The following is a 21270-nucleotide window of genomic DNA, read 5'->3' on the forward strand; positions in this document are numbered from 1 at the left end:
TAAGTGTCCCCAAAGTCTCTGAAAGCTACAGGAGAAAACAAGCACAAGAATTCAGGGGGACGTTCAGTTCTCTGAATCTGGGCTTATCTGAAGCACAAACCCTGAGGCTTTTCAATGATTTCTGCCTGAGAAATAAAGGCCTTTGCTGTCTTGCTGTGGCTGTTTTTAAAGATCTGTAATGCCCTGAATTCCCACAGGGTGACTAAGAAGCAAGGCCATTGGCAGTGGCTGGAAGGGCACAGAAGGACTGGAGAACTGGAAGGACTAGGAGGACTGAGCTGGAAGTTGCAGTGGAAACAATGCCAAATCACAACAGCCAGAATGAGAAGCCTAACCAAGTATGCATGAGGGAGGCAGGGGAATGAGAAAAAAAAAGTCACTTATAATGTGTTTTACTTCTTGTTTTTTTGCTTAGAGATCTGCCTTGGAGGAACTGTGAAGGAGGTGTAGAGAAAATGGGTAATATTTAACTCTTGCAATCACATTTAGACACTCTAGCTGGTTAGATTTTGAAGAATATCAAGCATCTGGAAATGCTTATTTAACGCTTTAACACTTCTTTAATTCTTTAAAAAGTGTATAATTTCTGCATTTAGAAACTAAAGAATTTTTGCAGTTGCATAAACCTAGACTTTGCCTTACAAAATTAATTCATTATTATTATCACCATCATCTAGCTGCAGACAAGGAAAATTATACAATGTGATGAAGGGAGCGGGGTGATGGAAGAAGCAGAGGCATACAGAAAAATCGGCAGCAAAAAATGAAGTATCTTTAAAAAATATAAACAGAATTATTAAAAACTTTGACATTAATGTCATACTTTGTTTCACCTTCTGCTTCCCTGGGATCTGTTATCTACAGAGAAAGGGTGTGTTACAGGAAGAAAATAATCATTTAAAATTAGGTTAAAAATTCATTTACACTTTAAAAGACACATTTTAATAGGATTAAGATACTCTGGGGGTGTTTTATTCACTAATTATTACGTGCCTTGGACACTAACTTACCTGGTAGAGTGTTTCAGTGCCAAAAGCATGTATTAATGGACTCAAGAAAAAAACCCTTGGAGTATTCTAATGCCTCATTTATAGTGACAGAGGTGTCCTCTCATCTTCACCAGTGGCCTAACTGTGACATGCAGAGGCAGTTATACTGCACAACGCTAAGTAGGCTGGAAGAGCCCAAGCGTCTGCCCTCTGAAGACACAGGAAAACAGCGATCTAATGAAATTCTTGTACTACGGTCACAGCAAGGACACTGTGCCACGGACCTGGCACATGAATGGCCACTTAAAGCCATGCTTTCCTACGCAGATACGCATTTCAATTGGAAGATAATAAATTCACAAGTTTTCAAATGTTTTCTCTTCTGATGTGGAAGCACAGGATTAACAGGAGAGCTGGCAATACAGCAACCAACTTTCCAAATTATATTAGTCCATGTAATACCACAGCTGTATCACAAATATGCTTGATCTTGGCCTGCGTCAACTCTATTAGTAATCCCCACTTGTTGGTCCTGGTATCTGTAAGTAACTTGCCCCCCCAAATAATCCAGATAGATAGTGCAATGCAGGTGATGCTGCTCAGTCATCTCTTACAAAAGCCGGCTATTCCTGTGTTTAAATAGATAATGGTCTAGACACAGATGTTTTTCTCTAAACAAAGTAGTGGCTTAAGTTAATTTCAGAGCTGCTGAAGGCAATTACATGAGTTTTTATCCTTAACATCTTTTGAGAAAATCAAACCACGGCTGCTGAATGAGTGAGTAAATCAGGAAACAACAGGATGCGGGGGGGTGAAATTGCCTTCCAGACATAAAAATGGCTCCATAGTAACCTTAAATATAGTCACCATGACCTGCTATCAGGGTATGTATGGTGGCTGGCTGTGCTAACAAATTAAAAGTGATTTTGTGTTTGTTGATGATACAGAGCCCCTCATTTCTGTGATAAAGCGAACAAATCCTAGATTCAAAAGTGTGAAGAAATCTAATGACTTTTAATACTTCTGACTGAAAACTGCTTATAGCTTGGTTTATCAGTTGTCTCTGTTCCCTTTGAGTTGTGTTCATTGCCATGTCTGACAAAATATTTTATTTATAGCAAGAAAAGATACGATGGAGGGCACTCTCTGAGCCTCCACAGATAAAGTTCCTTTTGACAATGCACTGGAAGGGGCCATAACTCCCTATACAGGCATTTCCACACTAAATTTGATTTAGTGCCAAATTTTATGCCCTGTGAATCTCTGTGTAATTTTCTGTTGGATTCCCTTTCATAAATTGTTAATTGGATGTGTTTGAAGTTGTTCTTTTGTTGAAATTTGCCTATGGCAGATTTTTGTCAAGATGTATCTATAAACCAAAGTCTGCCTGTGAAAAAAAAGATAGGAGAGAAAAAGTTGACTATATCTGATATGCTCAGTAGTTGTTTTAAAATTAAATTCTTAGGACTGAGGGTCATACTATGCTGTTATTCATCACATCTGAAAAATTATGCCCAGGCACAACATTTTTTCTGTTGGATAAGATCTTTTCACTAGGATAAAATCGTTGCTGCTTACAACTACACTTTTTTATCAGATTTATTCTACCAATGGGGAGATGCTATACACAGCTGCCGGTAGAGAAAAGGAGAAAAAAAAATAAAATAAAAAAAGGTTTTATCTGGATGGTGGCAACTTCTGCCAGTATCTGTACTTTACCAGCAGTAAAATCTTTGCATCAGAAGTTGCATGTCTGAGACCCCTCCAGAGATGACCCCCTCGCAGCCCTGTGCCTGCCTCACTCCCCATTTGTATATTAGAAGGGACAGAAAAGGAGCATTAACACACACAAATTCTTCTCCCTGTACACAGCAATATCACAAGTCTTACAACCCATGTCACAAAAAATCACCAGGCAAGGGACTGAAATGACCTCTCTTCTAGTTCCCATAAGGTCTTTATTCCACCCAGAAGCAGAAACATAATAGAACATCAACAAGCCTTCACGGTTTATCTTCAGAGATTTAGGGAATCTCCTGTAGCAGCAAGATGTGTGCTGGTGCCGTGTCAGTCCTGTAGCTCCCTTTTACATCTCTAACTTTAACGATGCCATTTCTGATTGCTCATTACAAGGTTGTTCCCTTATCAGAAATTAAAGACACAAACTGTTGACTGGAGATGGATGAGAAATGGCTCTTACTACCAGTGAAATGTTTAGTGATTTCAAAGGAAAATTTCTTTTCCACACCTCATCAAAACCTGAAGATATAGAGAAAAATTATACGACAGAGAGAAAGAGGGAGACACACACATACACTTCCTCCAGCTCAGGTTAGTTACAAGTCAGATAATTAAGGTGCCCAATGTCACCTGCAATAAGATGAGCCTCTCACAGTCTCTCCAAAAAGAACTGTAAAAGTTGATGTAAATAATTAAGATTTAGTGGAGCTGGATTTACAGACTCTCTCCACCAGATGAATGACATACTACTGGGACAGGAGGAGGAAGGGCTGAGGAAGACATTCACGCACTTCTACCTTTAACTTTGGTGTGAAGGCAGTTGAAAAGGAGACTTACGTGAGCTCAGTGCCTGAAATTAGACAATGTGAACCCCTTTCTACACCATCTCCATCCACTCCAACTTCAGCCAGGAGTCGTGTCCTGGAGAGGAGGGTTTCATTTCTGACCGTGTGTGAAAACATGAGAAGAGGATACAAACGGAGTATCTTAGGATGGATGCCACGGAGCCATTGGTACCGTCAAAGTGGGGAAGGTGGATCTCCTAACTGGACTGAAAACCTAATTCTGGAGACTAAGAAGGAACACAAGTTCCTTCTTTTCTGACTACTTCTGCACTCGCATGCACATTTCAAGCCGTTAGAGCTGTCCTCGTCATCACTTGGCTGTAAGACACTTGAGACCGTCTTTGATATGCACAGCACGGTTCACAAATTCATTGTTACCTCCCAATTTATATGAGCACAGGTAAAAGAAGTCTCACTCACATAAGCTAATTTTGTACTGCATACTGCAGCTTGTTCCAAGGAAATCTTCTGCAACCATGAAAATAGAGTATTTTAGAGGTCTTACATGACTCAGGTAGTAAAGCAAGGAAGGCTGCTCCCTCTTCTCCAATCTCCAGAAGCCTTCTCCACCTCTAGCAGGGATACGGCCAGCTCAAGCAGTAATCAACACACCTCCCACAAACTATCACATCTCCTTGGGTAACATTTTGGCTCTGGCTTTCAAACAAAATGCAAATGCAGAGATGTTTATCTCTTGCTTTATAGTATGTATAGACATATAAACAGCCAGCCTACACTTTATGAGGATATCCTATTCTCACTAGCATCCAAGCTTAGAGATTCACGTTTTATTGCATGTAGAATAATGAGGCCGGAGTGCCTGCATTAAAGATCAATAAAATACTTTACATGGAGGGCCACTGTGCAGAATACTGCTGTAGTTATGCTGCCTGCCTGTGCCTGACACATTTTTAATAGCATGTTGGCACTGCAAGCTGTCCAGGACAAAAATGGCATGGAGCAGCCAGTTTGGCCTGCCTATCGACAATGTACAGCTAGGTTAAGAAGACAGATAAATCGGATTAGATGATCTTTCTCAAACCATGCTTCCAAAACAACTAACCTTGCAGACTCAATGAGATTTAGAGCTGTATCTCGCCAAGCAAAAGCCCAAAGCAATTACAGGTAGAAAGGCCTCAGGCAGGCAAAGAACAAGCAGCCTGGGACTTCTAAATCTTTTAGAGGAGTGAAATAGTGATATTACAACTTTGCATTATCTTTCACAGAGAAGATCAGAGCAGTGATTGGTAATCTGAGCTCTGTTATCTTACGGCAATCACAAATTAACCATTGCTTGCTCTTCCTTTTCACTCAAACATGGGTGCCTTTAAAACTACCGTAACAAGGACAACTTTTAAGTAGAATATTTTCAATCTTTCCTGCATGCACCACTAACATGGGCAAATACAGAAATCCATTCAGCATTTTCTTCAAGTTATGTAAATTTGATTACCCTGCACCAATGTAGCATGAGAAAAAACAGTATGGGGAAATTAGCATAAAGGGAAGGGTTGAAGTGCATTTTTATTTAAATTAACTAGAATCTCTCATGTGTTTCTGTCTTCATTCTTGATCAAGTTGTTTACTTTTGAATGATGTAAACCTGAAATCGAGCAAGAAAATCACCATTTCTACCAGCTTCCTGCTACGGAATCTGCAAGAAATTAGTAATTTTAGGGAAAATGTAATAGCAGAAACTATTTCGCTACTTCGCTTTTCAGCATTTATAAATTTAATCGTTCAAGTCTCTGCAGTCATGAAGACTAAGAAAATCCATTTAGTTTCCTGGAACTAGAAGGGACTTAGTAACAGAGTACCTAGTTCACACCTCCTACTGATTTTTCGTCTTTATTTTTCCTTTAAGACTTTATTACTTCACCAAATTCATTCTGAGCAATCCTGACCTCATCACCTAAGGCTGCTCTAGTTCAGAGTCGATCTTACTGAACTCAGGGTGAGAGAATTAAATGACATGTCTGTGGTAGATGAAAAAAAAATAAGCCAGGGGCCTGAGGTTTAGCTCTCTGACAACCAATGTGCTTTTAAGAAGCACAGCATATTTTCACCCCAAGGTGAAGACCAAATTTAGGAGGAATGCCCTTCCTACCAGGCTTAGATGGTGGGGTTGAAACTGATATTTTGCTCATGGAGATCATCAGCTTCTAGGGCAAACTTCAGTTGATTGTGAGGGCTACATTTTGTCATGTATTTTTACCCTGCACAATTTTTACAGATGCCCCATAAGGGAAGGAAGGGGCAGTTTGTCCTATTCCTATTTCCAGCTCTTCTCCTTTTTTTCCTCTTCATTTGGCAACTTTATCTACCATGCAAATATATGGTCCTGTGGTGATGTGAGCGAAATGAAACAGCAACAGTGAAAAGAGGTATAAATTTCCCCTCTCTGTAATCTAAAATCCTTTCCTTTTCAAACCCATTTCACTGAATGACTTAAATCTGATTGCACATGCCTACACCCATCCTTCTCAAAGCCAACTGCCTGTGCTATCACCAGCTTTAGGTGGCATCTCTATACATGCAAAGCAAGTGGATAAACATTCCTTTAAGATTGTCATGAAGGAGAGAGCATTCACTGGTATTTTTACAGCAACGCATCGCATTCCTAAAGCTGTTCCTGCCCTTTCCTAGCTGTCTGAATTATATTCTCATAATTCTCTGTCTCTGCACAACTCTGCTGCTGGCACAATGTTTTGGCTGGCACTGCTGTCTGAGAGCTGTATTGTACGTTGTCACTAGATCCTGATGCTAAGCAGAAAATTCCCCTGCTCACAGCTCCCTCGCTGAACATCTGAAGCACCCAGCATTTGTGTAAATGGACCACGCTTGCGAGAGCTCACAGACACATCAAGACTGTCTAGAAAGGACCGCGTTGTCTCTGCCTCCTGACGTACGTGCCGCACAGCTGGTGAGCACGTTCCTGCTGGAAAGGCAAAACAAGAAGGAGAATGAGTCACTCGTTAACACCCATCTAGTGCAAGAAAAAAAAGTGAGAAGTCTTTCTCCTGGGTTCATGTGGAGGCAAGAGCCAAAGTCAGCTTGATTTCCTGCAGCAGAGACAACCCCTAGTCGGGGCACAGTGCCACGCTGTAATGTGGAGCAGCGGAAAAGTAGGAAGATGCTGGAAATAAAAAGTATGTCTTTTTTCTTTCAAGAAATTGACTGCTTTTGTATTTTGTATTTTGCTTTTGGAGTGCTCAGCCACTTTTTTTCAGAAACATGGTTGACTTCCACAAAACCTCTTTGGCATCAATCTTTTAATCTCTTTTGGTTGCTGGCCTTTGGCAGGGTTTCAGCAGACTGCTCAGTGACCAAGCAAATGTTCACAGCCTGGGACTGAAGAACACTCTCATTTAGTGACTGCTCGACAAAATATCTGCCCATTTTACAGCCCCTGCACTGTCTACGTCCACAAAACCTCAGCTACTGCCCAAAAGCTTGATCCCAAATCAGGACAAAAATCAGAGGCAGCTTTTCGCCACTTATCCGGAGGAGCTTTGCTGAGCCTTGTCAGGGTAGGTGGTCAGTTAATGAGGATGGGGATGGGGAGACAAGACAAGGTTCCTGCCTCTTTGTGGGAGTGGGGTCCACCTTTGTGGGAGAGGAGGAGAAAAGTGGGGCTTGAGCTTTGAGCGGCAGGATGGGACAGCACCCATTCAACCCACCAGCACTTCTGGCACCATCCACAGAAAAGCCCCATCTCAAATAATACCAACATTGTACTGAGAAATCAGCAAGAAGCTGCAGCACAGAAATGACTAGCTGTGCACTGGGACAACAGCAGTGCCTCTGCAGGAAAACATAACCTATTTTCACTTACAGGCTTTTCTCAGCAGCCTTCTATTATCCATCAGATTTCAACATGAGGCATCAAGACATAAATGGTCTGTCTTCTATCTCAAAGGATCCTCAGACCTGTGGTCCACTTCACAGCAAATTTTTTTCAGCACTAACTCAGAACAAAACACAGGGGTTGTCATGGGCAGGTAACCTGAAAACATAAAGTCAAAGTGATTTACTCAAAATGATTAAGCAAGAGAGTCAGAGCCAGGCAGAGTCCATCTGAGTAATTAACTGGTGACTCCCATGTGGTGTCTCCACCTGAGCAAACAACCTCTCAATAGAAAGAAAACCAAGTCCGTGGAGTCTAGGTCAGGATTCGTCCCATCTGAAGAAGGCACTCCAAGCAAAGTGTGAAGTCAGCAGCGCACACTGCATGGCATGGTGTCAGCAGTGAAACCAAACGGATCAAAACCAGAAGTTGGGAAGTTCAACATGCAAGTGCCTTTGACAGACCCTTCACATGTGCCCAGCAGTGATGGGAGAAGAGGGAACAAAAGTTCACACTTCCTTGATGCCATGTAAACCTCTTTTTTTTTTTTTAATTTACCTGTAAATTTGCTACAGTAAAGCCTATTGATCCAAGCCTGATTGCAGGCAGCTGCTTGTTAAGTATTACACTGATACTATACACAAACCCTTAATTGTTTTTCTTCAGGACATTTTTGGTTTTAATTAAAATACAAACAAATGTAATAAAAATGTTAAAAAGATACAAAATGACAGACATCTGCAGTGAAACAAGAGACACCAACTGAATCGAAATGAAAATATTGAAAATCCAATTTGGAACTATCTAGCAGCACTGCTATACAAGAAGCTGTCAGGGATCAGTGACATGATCTGTGGTCAACCTCTGGCGAACCCATTCACCATGGCCAGACAGCACGTAAAGGGCTCACCCTAGCTTCTCTTTTCAACATATTCGATGAAAACTTTCTATCTCTAGGGAGATCTAGTTAGACTGAGCTTTTTGATTAAAACTGACCAGAACTGAAGCTGTCATAAGCACCTCAAATAAAATGAGATTTAGGAAAGCAAAACTACCGTGAAGATGATGGAGGAAGTAATCGTTAACACAGACTGGGTAATTATGTTGGGTTACTTCCCAAAACAGGTAGAATTGAAGATTTGCCTGCCTTTTTTCTATGGTCCCTTTTTAGATTATTTAACGAAGGATAAATCCAGGCACTTAGTTTTTGTGAAAGCTCCTTATCCCACATCAGTTATACATGCAGGTGACCTGAAAAACAGGAGGACGGATGTTTCTCCACTGGTTTTGCTAGAGATGGACTTGGGAGCAATCACAAAGCCCATCCTGCTAGGAAAGCCATGAAGACAATCCCAACATAGCCTGAGTGGGTTGTGTTTTCAGCCAGCTCAGCTGGATCTGGAAGAGCACATCTTATTATAGAGGTTCTGCTGTTCCTCTTGGGTCAAAAAAATAACCAATGCCAGGAAAGAACAGTCTTTTGGGGCTTTTCCTTAAACTTAGATAACAAAATAGGTCTTTAGCAAGACCAACCAGCTTTTTTCAATGTTACTTGCTGTTTCTGTGTGCTGCAATCAAGAATTGCTTAGGGAGCAAGTTCTTTGGTCTCTCTTAGTGACATATCTTCTTGAGCTAATAAGGCGTGTGCTGCAAGTGTATAAACTAACAAACAGAAATTCTTTTTATTACCTCCCCATGCTTCGTACCAAACTTGGTTGTGTTTTTTTTTTTTTTACTTTGCCTCCAAACATGATGTGTTCCGGCTCACGGGACACAATCATCCAACTGGCAATGCTGGGAGAAAAGGAAGATACTTGGAAATTAGCATTTGATTCTAGTAGTATATTCTTAAGTGTATAATTATGACAGAGTACTGCACAGCAGAGCCTAGTTAGACAGGGACTTCTGCAATCAAAAGGTCTGTAGCATTTGTTCATAAAGTGATACATTCAGTGAAATAAAGATCATATTTTCAACTAAATTGGTGAAATGGCTGCTGTCCCTCTAAGAGTGCTCCCTCTAAAGTCCAGAAACGTCAATGGAGACTTTCCCAGTGACCATTCCTCCTACCTGTCCTAGACATCCATGCAGGAGGGGATGAGTCTGGTTCTTTCTCCTGACCAGCGATCGTGCCTGTCTAACATAGTCTAATCTCCCAATCTGTAAATAACCTTAAAAAAAAAAATGTTTAATTGAAGGGAATTAATGTTTGCCCTGGTTTCTGTGTGCTGTGACAGCAAGGAGTGACAAGGATCAGAGGACACTGTTTTACTGGAAGTATTTAACAACTAGTAAACTTTATCTGGAGGATATGACCTTCAATCTCAAGAAAAAGGAAGAGTGACAACTTGAATTTCAAGTCAAGTGAAGTCAGGATATTTACTGGTTTAAAGAAAACCACAAGAACAGCAGCAAAAAGATTATATTCTTCCTCAAGGGTAATGATACAGGTATACGGATCTAGACAATGTCTCAAGAAAGAGAAACTAAAGATATTAGGTAAATTTAGTCACAGATGCATATTTGTGACCAAAATGCCTGCGAAGTGAAATAATAAAAAGGGGAAGTGTAAACACTGTTAAAGGGAACAAAATCTTGTTTCTGAATTAGTTTGTCCAGGGAGAATGAAATAGGAAGAATTCGGCAGTTTGCTAATTTATCCTGTATGAGTTCTTTATGGGGCAAGACGAAGTGAATTTAACCTTCCAAACAGTGACAAGAAATAGGAAGTGCCAGCAAAGGAAAGCAATGCAGACCAGCTTTATTATCCTCATGTGCTCCATGCCGTCTCTGTGATATACGTTTACAGAGATGCTAACCTTTCTTTAGCTCAAGCGTTCAGTCCCATACCGCACGGTTAGCATACAGGCTTGATGAAGGCTTTCATGAGGATTGAAAAGCTACCTAAAATGTTTGCAAAATAAAACATTCAGGGAAAGGATTAAGATTAAAAAATGCTGAAAGGTTTTCAGCTCAGCGCTTCCAGAACGGGACATGTAACAAAATTGTCCAAAAATCTGTGCATTTTTCCAGTTAACATCAGGACAATGTCTTAACTGTGTCAGAGGCAGGAGAGGCCACAGATAAATATGCAGATAATTTCCACCACACATTTTTATTGGACTATTATTATTATTTATTTTACTTATGTTTTAACTGTGCTATTGACTTTCCAAACTGATGGGGCATTAACCATCCACACAACTGTTTTTTATTAGCTTTAGCACTTAACCTACATGTTTCTTTCCTAACATCAGGCCATTCTGACTTCTATCATTTAACATGGTGAATAATTCACCTGGTCTTCATTTGTATTTTCACCTTGAAAGTATTTATAGACTGTAATCATGTCTCTATTGATACTTTCTTCTAGACTACTTAATTTAGCTCCCTCATTTTCTCATCTGATGTTTATAGACTATATACCTCATGTTATTTTACTTGCCCTGTTCGTATTCTTTTTTATTCTCTCTGTATATACCAATACCCTTCCCAAGCCATAAACTCCAGGACTTCATTGCTTGTGCCATAAAAATACATTTCTGTTGGAGACTTTCACCCAAACACAGGGGGAATTTTGTCACATGTTAAAGTCTGCTCTGAAAACTGATGTATGGGGCTTTGGTTGGTTGGTTGATTGGTTGCCTCCTGGTAATTTTCCAAACTATTCGACCTAGTCTCAGAGGACTCAAATATGGACTTTTTCTATTCCTACAGTAATAAAGGAAAAATGAACTGATTCTGAAATGCTAGTACATACTCACTGAATTAAAATCATATTTCACCCCCCAAAATAGACCTCTGGCTCCAAACCCACGCTGGAATAGGATCCTCTCAGTGGAAAGATGACAGCTTTCTGCTATTCCTTTGAAGACTAGATTACACCTCAAGCTTCATAATGCCTTATGAAATAACTACTTATTACACAAAATGTTCTCTTTTTTTTTTACTTACTCCTTTTGGAAATCAGGATCTACAGCCTCAGCAATGAGCTGCTCCAGGTCATACAGCACACTTGCAGGCAGCGGCGCACACTATTTTCTAGTATGTAACATATTGTTTCTCGGTGCTCCTTTGTGTGTGTGTGGAGACGAGCTTTTCATCACATAACCTAAGACTTTGCACTGCACAAGACGCTCCTCACTAACACCTATGGGTGCACGCATGTGTGCAGGCATACCCCCATTGGCACTGTCCCCTCTCTCTGTCCAAGGAGCCACGAATGTTTAGGGGAGAAAGGGAGCACAGTGAACCACAGGAAGGGTGTTTGCAGGGAATTTATTTCATTCTGCTCCCTGTCTACTCAAAACAGTGAAGAGGAGTTCTCCAGTGGGTAGTTAAACTCAATAAAGTTATGTCCTTGCTTCATTTTTTTTGCCTTTTCTCCACTGACTTTTTAAGCAGCTATAAACTGCTAATAGAGCCAAGGAGCTATATGCTGTTAACAGAGTTTCTAAAGTTAGATGCCAGTTTGCCTCATCAGATATCAAGAGTCCCATTCAGAGAAAGAGGGATAAATTAGGCAGATGCTGGTTCATGACTAGAGGTATAGACATGTAAGTGGGATCCCTCTTAACACTAATTTGAGAGGTTTACACAGTAGATATCTTCATTTGAATTCATGAGCCAAATTGAACTGCCAAAAATCCACCTCACCAAGCTTTACGTACCCATACTGGAAGCACTGACCTCCAAGCTCCTTATTAAGACTCCCATTATATTCAGCGGAGACATGGTCAATAAAATCAATGGAGATAAGAGCTGTATCCTCCAGATTAAAAAGATTGACAGCTACTTAACATGAGATTGTGTCGTAGACTATAAAGGGAGCCTTGAATGTCAGGCTCAGAAGTAGAGACCTACACTTCACATGCTCAGGTGTGGCCAAGGGATGCTATCGAAAAAAAGAACAAAGAAAAGAAAACAATAAAAAAAAAACACCAAAAACCCCATGGGCTTTTTTTTTTTTTTTTCCTAGAGAACAATTCATCCTACTCAGCTCTGATGAGTACACTAAGATGTGTCTATTTCTCTCAACTGATTGTAGAGTCTTGTTGCCTTCAGAGGTAGAAATCTGTACTGTGGAATAATTAACAGACATTCCTTTGGCATGCATGATTTGAGATCCCACTAGATTTATCCAGTACTGGATGAGGACAGTGAGGCAAGACAGATCTGGGGTGGTGCCATAGAACCAGCCTGGATTCCCTCTTCATGGAGAAATCCTGTTTTCCCATACATGGCACATTTAAGAGTAGAAAACATGTTCGCAAATATCTGGTCAGCACAACCAAGAAGTGACAAAACCACCACTGTTTTACCGAAGTGTGGTTTGTTTATTCATGTTTCACACAGAATGACCTTCTATCTCACCACACAGAAGGCTGAACCGTATGAAATGCCAAATTACTTTTGACAAGTTTCCTCCAGCTGGTGAGATCTGGAGGCAACCAGCACCTCCCTCATAGACCAGGTCCTTAATAGACTTAATAATACCATGAGGATATGAAGTGATCTAAGCTATATATTCACACTGCATAAGATCACACTGCATCAAAACTTTGATAGGTCCCGCCGCTATTTGCTGATCCTTAAGGAGCAATGACCCGAACATTAGCACGTCTAGTAAATTGTTCTAATGTGTGCTGAAAGGGGACTAATGGATACAGTAATTGATTGTTTGATGGATAGCTGGGGAGCCCTTTGATTATGAGTTTTTGCTATGGTCCAAGACATTTTCATTCTCCAGTTAACCCAGAGCTGATTGCTCGCATGAATTATCTCCTTCTCTGCCTGCAAATATCATTCTCTTAATAAATATTTCATTAGAAACAAACCAGTGGTGGGGAGAGAGGAGAAAGCGGATGCTCAGTGCTGTGTCTTTTGAAGACATTACGGAACAGACACAGAGATTATCCATGAAATGTGCTGAGGTCAGACAAGAGGTCTTTGCTTCTCCAGGATTTAGTGCTCAGAACAAAGCAAGAGGCAAGAAGAAGCCTGAAGGTCAATTTAAATCAATCAAAGGAGGCCCAATATGGACCAAGAGGGATGTACTGCAGTGGGGAAGCTGCTGTGTTAAAGTTGGCTTCCTCACAAATTCCACCTTCCTCTCTCCCAAGCTCCAGGCTGAGCTTTCATGTTACAACAAGGAGGGACTCTGACCAGGAAAAAGAATATCAGCAAGAAAACAGAGTTATAGTTCCTGGGATTTAGTTGCTGAGGGTTGAATTTTGATCCTAGTGAAGCTTATGGTGCCTCCTCAAAAGTTATTTACCACCTCTATTCAGCTTTATGATATTTAACTGTTTATTCAAAACACTTGTACTGAACCTGTTTGTTTCATTTCAGCTGGTTACTTTTTAGCATGACATACAACTGTACTTTTGAGTTACGAAGGTTGCTACTCTTCTCTCCAAATAAGCTACCCTGTTCTCCTAAAGGACAGTGTAGAAACCAGGCAGAAACAGACCATTTTGCCATTCCAACTCCCAATCCCGGATCAACCCTGTTTCATATCCCTTCAAATTTTCAAATATGGAGAGCCATATTTGCAAAGAAGACTTTGGACCTCCACAGGCTCCACTGAGGAGAGGAACTTCATAAACTAAGCTTCAGTCAGAAGTAGTTTGCTACAACATAGAAAGGAGTCACTACACAAGCTAACCCCAATTCGCTTCAGCACCACTTACTTAATATGCTGAAAAGTGCTGCGGTTTTTAAATCCTCTTTCACTGAAAAATTGTTGATGAGCAAAATATATAACATTCCCTATTACTCTCCACCCTGTGTATGTCCCCTGGGCATTGAGACACTCTTATCTTGTTTTCCTAGCTGTTCCTGGAGCATATGTATATTGTTAGTCTCACAATAGGTATCATTATGTCAATAAGCACAAATTCAACATTAATAGTATGGTTATGGGCAGAAATGCAACTGATCATATCACATGCTATAAAAGGAGTATACATATCAAGGAAATGGCTTCAACGTTCTTCGCTCTCAATTCTTTGCCAAAACTTCTACAAAGGGGAATGGCATGAGCACAAGATTGGGGAGAAGGAGAGAGAGTGACAGCGAAAGAGGGACAACTTATCAAAAAGAGAGCAAGGACCAGCAAGAGTGAATGAAGAACACAGAAGATGCTCGGAAAGGGGGAGTGTGGGACACAGAGGAAAGAAAGCACAGATGTGAATTGAAAGGAAGCCAAAGGCAGATCCGGGATGCTTCTAAAATGGACAGATCTCCCACTCAGGTAAGACAGGGTCTGAGATAGGACCATCTGCAGATCTTCCTCATAGGGAATTAAACCCTCAGTAGTGCTGACATATTTCAGAAGCAAGGATGGGAGAAGGAAGGCAGGGAATCTTTCTGAAACCAGTGTAGCCATTAGGGAAGCCTATGCATTACGGTTGTTGCTCCTTAAGTTATACACAAGCCAACTATTGGGGAGTAAAGTCCACAGTGGTCGAGCAGCAAATCCCATTTACAGACAGAATTCTCTGTCTTCTCCTGGAGAAATATTTGCCAGTAATTTCTGAAGATAAACCAACATCCTGTCTACCTTCTGGAAAGGAAACTTTCTTACCACAGGGGATTCTAGTAATAGAGATAAAAAAATGGGTAAAAGAAAAGCATTGGAAAAAACTCTCTTTCCAGACAAATACTAAACTCTCTAGCGATCTGAGATTGGACTGAATGAGGAAATTATTGGCACAGTTAATGTTGGACATACATTTTCCATACCAAATTGTGGAAGCTGACTGAGTCCATAATATCACTGCATATTTTATCATAATCGTTAGGCTGCACACTGACTTTCTTCACGGAAAGCGCTCTGTGAACCACTGACACTGCCTGCTGAGGGAGGTGACACTTTCCAACAGTAAAGGAGCATCGATCTGGCTCAGCGTTTTAAAGTCCCTGATGGGTTTACATTACCTTTCTGCTGGAGATTTTCTATTTGCTTCCACCACCCATGCTTTTACCCCTGCTGCTGTTTAGCTCAAACACAGCTGTGCTAATATGCCAAAGCCACATATGTAATCCATACCTTTTTCACTTATTTTTGGGTCTCATTTGGCAAACAGAAAGGGATGAGACCAGTCTGATCGTAACTAAGAGACAACCCCTTGAGGTATGTCCTGGACAAGTCTCCTAAGGATGTTGACACTGCTTTAATTTTGTAGGAAACTAGATTTGGCTGAGTTTTACAAAAGGCGCTGAGCATTGGGTACCACCTAAAGTCCCAGCAATTTTTCGGAGAGAAGTCATGTTAGTTCCGTTGTCCTGGATAAGTGTCATCATTGATAACTCCATCCTGCTAACCAAAACATGTCTACTGGATTTTAGTGATGATGGTGGTATTCTTCGTCTCCAGTCTCACCCTGTCATGCAGTGGCAGTGCCCAGTCTGGCACTCCTTAGAAAATGTTGACTTTCTCAGAAAGAAATTTGAGCCCTTCCACCCCGATTTATTCTAAATATGCCTGGTAGGTCTCATGAGTAATGTACCTACACAAAGAGATCTCAGAAAATGTACGGATTGTGCAGGAACATAAATTTTGACTGAAAAGTGATGAATAAAATGCAGAGCAACATCCTCAGATTTTGGGCAAAGAATATATAATCATTCAGTGGTGTTTGCGAAACATGTCAGGCTCTGTCAGGAAGAAGGGATATAAATAAATGTGAGGTAGATACTTTAATAATGCTATTTCATATACATGCAATAATGAACTTTAATTATTTCTTTGGGTTTCTTTATTCTTTATTCAGATGAGTCAAGCCCAGATGTGTAATGAAGCTGATACTGGCATCACAGCATTTTCTTTAGAGGTGGCTGAAAGAGCTCTATGGATCAGCTGCCAAATCATTTCTTCTCCTGTGGGGTTTCCTTCATGCATCTCACCCAGAATTTAATTCCCCCACATATGGCATGAGTGAATCACAGTGCAAGGAATTTTCCTGATGGTAAAGATTTTGCAGACAAGTGGTCTTGTCACATCACTTATCCTGAAATGAAGCCAAAGTCATCTTTATCATACTCAGTGGAGCAACCTGCCAAGAGGAACCAGTTGCCATGGTATGTAAGGAAGTTCATGTATAACTTTGCATTCAGAAACTATGAAAGCTAATTTAGAGCTTATCAGTAACCTTATCACCAAATATTTGCACCAGGGAACAAGGAGATTAATTTGTTTCCTGCTGTGATGCTGGGAATTAACAGAGGATATCAAAAGAAAGCTCTAAGATGTTAAATGTAATGATGTTGGATAAACATGAAATACCTCACTCATTCCTTGGCTCTTCAGTAGAAACTCAGGGAAATGAATAGAGCAATGCAGCACATCACTCCTTTTGCAAAATGTCTTCCTGTCAATGTCTACAATGGCTACATGACTTCCATGAAGAAGTCATATGAGATGAGTCTCACCGAAATACTTGCATTCTCCCTTCCATCTTTCCTGCTCTAAAGAAGGCCAATGAGAACACAACCCTACTGAAAGCAACGGGGTATGTTCCTCAAATCCCCACACCATGAAGACAGCATGGCCCAGTTCCTCTACTCTCACAGACAGGAGCTTTCAAATTCACTGAGGGGCTACCCAAAAGTATCTGACTTAACTTGTCAGGTCTACTCCTAATCCCATACCTCATACCCCAATGTTATACAGTGGATAAACAAACCCACAAAACACATAAATGCTGCAGACTCCTTGCATGTCAAAAAGTCCTTGCATTTGATAGCTACTCAACCTATTCTTTGTACACACCTCCAGACCCACCAATCTCCACTTCCTTCTGAGTATCATGAAAACCAAACCAACCAAACAAAAAATGCCCAAGACACAACAAAGCAGATAACCCATGGCATGGGTTATTCCGGGAACAAAAGCTTTGTGTTTTAAAACAGTGACAAAGGCAAATCTGTTGAGCTTAGTATAACTTGCTGTTCGACCTACAATCTCCATCCTACCTTTACCTTTTCTGTAAAATGGGGATGGGTTCTTCCCCCTATAAAGTTGAAATATCTTAATTTGCAAAGTGTTTGAGATCTGCAGGGACAGCTACTAAAATTCAGCATTGGCGAGTTTCCCAACTCATCTCCCCCGATTTCATATCAAGTCTTATATACAATCACCTGTTTGCAAATAAAGAAGCCTAATAAATTTACAAGCCCCCCCTCCCAAACCTCCATACCACACTTCTTTAAACCTTTCCTTTTCTTTTGGTGGCCAGTTTCTATTCTGTAATGTTTTCCAGCCTCTTACAGCTGGGAAGGGGAAGAAGCACTTCTGGAGAGCTGTGAGATTCGAGAGCGCAGAAGCGGAGAGCCAAGATGACGAAATGGCGATTAAAGGGATTTTGTGTGAACTCAGGTCTCTACGGGAGGACAATGCCTGTAGGTTTGGAAGCAGCAAGCAGTGCTAAGAGGCAAAAAAAGTTTTATAATGTTGGGTATCATCAAGCTCAGAATAAAATACATCTCAAAATAAGCAGGACTGGTATAGGACAAGAACACAAATGACATCCTGCAGACAAAAGATGCACCTTTGTAAAATGAGAGGTATGAGGGACGAAACATATAAAAACAAAAGAAAAAAATGCAGATCCTAACTCAGCATTTTTAAACAAAAAATGTGGTGCTCTGTAAAGAACAAGTCCTTTCCCCCCTCTACTTTTCTGCAAAACCCTCCCTCATGCCCCAGTTTTTCCCAGTCTGAGACTGGGGTGCCAAAATGCTGTGAACTGGGGAGAGGGAGAACCTGCACAGCCCTGTGGACTCCACCACAGATGACCACCAGACTAGCTGAGACTAAAAACTGGCAAACTCCCGATGCTTCCCAGCAGATGTGACCTAAAGCTAAAATTTCTCCTCCTTAGGAACCTGAAAAAATTATGTATGTATACACACAAATGCATTAATATTATACCTATTTCAACTCTATTTAATACATATGTTCTACCTAGTACAGAGAGGGGACATGTAGCATGTGGTTACTTACTGCATTTTTCCACTATCTAGTAAGCAGGGACTCTGTCTTCAACAGAAGTGTAAAACATCCTAACCCACCCCAACTCTGTACAGATTTTATCCTCATCTCAAGGGTATTAACTGACAACAAGCATCGATGGGTCATCAAGCCTTCTCTACTGCCATTCTCACCTAAGTGCTATTAAAACAAGGCTCCTGTATCCGATTAAGTGAGTCCTATGCCAGCAGATGGCACTCCGAAGTGTGCAGCATCCACAGCTTCCCTCGCCCCATCCCCAGCAACTGCTGGAAAAAGCTTTTTTTTTTTTTCTGTGCCCAGCTCTTCAGTGGTGTTTTTAATCATGCTTGAATATAGGGGTCAATGAAGTAGCTCACACAATAGGGCCATCAAACTTCCCAGTCCTCAGCTTCCAGAAGAGGTCAGTATGTCCTGCTGCACACAAAAGCCACATTCCCACTCTCTTTCCTTAAATCACCTAACCAATTACAAACTGCTGGGCACAGAAAGGGAGAAAACACCTTCCTCACTCACCAGAAATCAGCTGTGCTTGCAGGCAGATGCTTCGATTGCTTATTTTTGTTTGCTGGGGTTTTTTTAGAGCAATCATCTCTGTTTCTCGGGATACCATTACTAAGTTCTTCACGAGAACATACTCCCATACAGAAAAAAAGGGAAGGGGAAGGGGAGGGAAGGGAAGGGAAGGGAAGGGAAGGGAAAGGAAGGGAAATTCCTTCTTAAAGCAAGGGACTGCAGATCAAGAGATTCAGCTGTATCAAGCGTAATATTGAGTTAATGTTCTAGGAACTACTTCAGTAGTTTTATTTCATTCAGGAGCTTACAGGCTGAGCAAAGGTAGAAAATACAATACTGAAGATTTTCATTTTATCCAAGTGAGATATGCAAACCACTACTCACAACAGATCCAGGGCTTGCACAAATTGGAAGCCGGATCTTCAGCTTTGTCCCATGGAAAACTGGGTTCATGGAAATAAGCCTTTTTTGTCCTATTTCCAGCCAGTTTCTCCATGCAGAAGCATAGCCTCCATAGGTTTCTCCATGTCTTGGTCTCTAAGCCAAGGAGGACCTTGGGAATCTCCTGTCCGTGGTGGGAGTTTTACTTTGGGAAGTTGCACAAACAGGGGCAGAAGGTCAGCTTTCCTTAGCTCGGTACCTCTGGGCAGCGCTTCACTGACCGCAGTACAACTGTTTTTTTTTCACAAGGCTCTGACCCATCATGTGGAAATAAATAAATAAATGTAATAACTTATTTTTCTTTCATCACGGGAAATACTGCATTTGTGTAAAATATCTGAATGATCCATGTGGGAAAAGGACCCACGAGGAAAAACCTTCCTTGCTCTACCATTCCCAGCTCCCTTCCAGTAGCTGGAGAAGATGAGTACTCAAGTTGAGCACAGAGAGACAAGAAATGAGATTGAGGCCTTAGCTGATTTAGGGAGCAGCGAAAAAGTCCTCTTTTTGCACCAAATGAGTTTGCACCAAACTCATTTGATGCAAGGCTTGCCAGACTGACCGAATGCCTAATGCTCATGCCAGCGTACCGCATGGTAACACAGCTTTAATTAAAGAGGGATTAAGGAAAGGGACACTGCAAAGCACTACTGTGCTTTACTGCAGGGGAAACAGTATGATGCATTCTTGTCGTAATGACAAATTGCCCGTTTGAGCCCCCGCAAGAGGAGAAGACCTGTGATAGCTCGGCTGCATCGCTTCCCCCAGGATTCACGCACAGTCTACAGGCATGAAGGGGCACACGGGCGATGCTAAGCAGGTACCAGCCACGCAAAGTTGATTTGCTCCTGACAGTAGCAGTGATAAGCAACACTCACAGCTCAGTCTTCTCATTTATAGAAATCATAGAACATGTCAAGTTGGAGGGGACCCACAGGATCATCAAGTCCAACTCCCATTTCATTCCCATCTATGGGAGCATATCCTGGGAATTTTCGGCAGGGTTTGCCCATGGCACGTGTTGTGAACCACCACCTCATTTCAGATTTGGGGCAGTTGGACATAGCTGAAGACGTCTCTTAAACTTAAGGGAATTATTTGCTACACAGGTGCCTTCTCAAATTGAGAAGTTTGTGAGAGTTTTAAGGGAGAACCACCATCTGTGTTTAGGTGAACACATTTATTTTACTTCTCACACAGGCTATTGCTCTCAGCTCAAAAATAACTACTTGAAACATCATCTGCAGCACATGCTACATCTTACAGATCCTGGTGTACTTTATAAAGAAACTATATATAAATTACCTCTCTGCTATATCCAGCTTTATGATTTCACTCCAAAGACATTTGAGCATCCTGGGTTATCATTAGAAGTGAAGAGGAAACTCCATAACAAACTGAAACATCAGTGGAAGTTTAATTTGGCAAAATAACACAAACTTGGATTACAGTTTTCAGCTGGGCACCAGAACTAAGTAACAGAATAAAGAATCCAAATTATAAGCCTGGTCCTGTGTTTCCTTGTGTTTGCAGTAAATCAGAAATAATTGCGATCAGTTGAAATTGTCTGAGATAGCAAGTCTGTCTTACTATGCCAGGTCAATTTGGGGGCTGCTATGTGCAATAGCTGGAGCATCGCATGGCATTTCACAGATGATACACAGTATAGGGGAGGTACCAGCACTGCCCTCTACATAGGAGTGAAAGGGGTTAAATATCTTTGAATTATATGGTGGATATAACATTGGTTATCGAGACCCTGAAAACAAATCAGATGGAGCCCTAGAAAAGTCACTAAATATTACTTTTCTCTTCACCCTGGTGAAGCAAGGGTTAACCTATTTCCAAATACATTTTTTTCATGGGAAAATACCATTG

The 21270-nt window shown here is 41.1% G+C and overlaps 1 protein-coding gene across 1 annotated transcript in view; it reads right to left on the reverse strand.

Annotated features, from left to right (window-relative positions):
* TSNARE1 (t-SNARE domain containing 1) overlaps positions 1-21270 on the reverse strand; it is a 306679-nt gene that overhangs the window by 166356 nt on the left and 119053 nt on the right. The window lies entirely within an intron of this gene.

The sequence above is a fragment of the Haliaeetus leucocephalus genome, unplaced genomic scaffold (assembly GCF_000737465.1).
Source record: "Haliaeetus leucocephalus isolate CR32 unplaced genomic scaffold, Haliaeetus_leucocephalus-4.0 Scaffold953, whole genome shotgun sequence".
NCBI lineage: Eukaryota > Metazoa > Chordata > Aves > Accipitriformes > Accipitridae > Haliaeetus > Haliaeetus leucocephalus.